The following is a 1,802-nucleotide window of genomic DNA, read 5'->3' on the forward strand; positions in this document are numbered from 1 at the left end:
AACAGCCGACGAATGCAGCGTAGGTTATTGTATCAAAAATCATAAAAATGACTGGAACAAATACAGCACTAGGTTATACTGTAGTGTTGTTGTGAAAATGAACTTTAACTCTTTATTCTCTGCAGCCGAATCTCTATCTGTCAGTGATTGTTATCTTCGTGTCATGATCAGTCCCGTGATCTGCTAGTGTCTGAAGGGAAAAGTGCATTCAAATTTTACCAGATCAGGTACTACATATTTGATGATGTACTGTATTGATGTCAATGCGTTCAAGCAAAAGATCCGAACCCAACATGATTCATTTATTCGACTTATTCGACATTTAGTGAACTACATTAAAGAATCTATAGTTTTAAACATGGTGTACTTTAAGATTTAAACCTTAGCTAGATGTTCATTCGCTTAGTGCTGTGTTACACACTGCACGGAAAGTCATTTTTCAAAAACCCAAAATAAGGGAACTTTAAAATCAAAACACAAAAGTGATGTGTTCTGTAGCCAATTGAAACAATATTTTCTTAAGGGGGCTAATAATATTGACCAAAAATTATTTACCATCGACTTACATAGTTTTTCCTGCTATGAAAGTCTGTGGTTACAGGTTTCTCACATTTTTTGAATATCTTCTTTTGTGTTCAACAGAACAAAAACAAATGAATTCAACTGGTTTGGAGTAAATCAAGAGTGAGTAAATGATCACAGAATTGTAATATTTGTGTCAAGTTTGTCGCTGAAATCCTCACCCCAGTTCAGACACATCATAAACTGTAGATTAAGCCTGTTTTGGCTTAGTAAAAATAAAAGCAGCTCTTGGTTACAGTGTTTATAAGGCCTAATTAGGATTATATGAAGATGATATTGATTTTCCTACGGATGATTTTCCGTGGCCTAACACGCATATTAAAAGTGGCCAGAAACCCTTAACATGAAAACACATGATGACAAGCAGAATGTGAGATCAAAGGCTGCAGTATGTAAATTTGTACATTAAAGCATATCAGGTATTAAAAGATAAATGATGTCATCATGTTTTGCATAACTTTTCGTATAAAACAACAAATTCTGCTTAATTCATTCAAAACAGTACAAAACGTACATTAAGGCCTAATATTTAAACCAAGATTGATTAGTTTAAAAGACAAATGTGGTTTTGATTTATTATATACAGCCTAATAACATTCAGATATATGATTCAGAATTTCTAACAAACACTATTGCAATCTAAATGTAGCAATGACTTTAGATGCGGTCGGCACTGACTTTTAGGCATACAGTAATTATTTATATACAGTAGTACAGTAAGTGACCTCACTATATTCACCTTAGGCTTTTGCATTTAGCTTTAAACGTATTCACTGTGAGTTATATATGATCCAAGCTCACCAAAATGACAAATATTTCCTCTTTATGGCTTAACTTGTGCCTTTTTAAGAAAATTAAAATGACAGGGTTTGACATATGAACGCAGTGCAGACATATTCTGAATGGATTTCCATTTTTCTATACCACACAGACTACTCAAGGTTACCACATGTCAAAATTTACGGTACTTTCCAGGGCTTTTCCAGTGCCCTGTATTAATATTCCATACATTATTAAATAATTACAACAAAATGCATTTGGCGTGTAAATAAAAGCTTGGATTGCAGCACTATTTATTGTCTCAGTGTGACAATCTAACTTGGACATGAGCAGCTCAGTTATTGTCAATGAGTGATTTAACTTCTTTAAAGCTAATCTCATGAGTGGCGGTGTAAAAACCAAGCATATTCACACCACTCCAGCATGAATACACAAATAAA

This window comes from Danio aesculapii, chromosome 13 (genome assembly GCF_903798145.1).
Source record: "Danio aesculapii chromosome 13, fDanAes4.1, whole genome shotgun sequence".
NCBI lineage: Eukaryota > Metazoa > Chordata > Actinopteri > Cypriniformes > Danionidae > Danio > Danio aesculapii.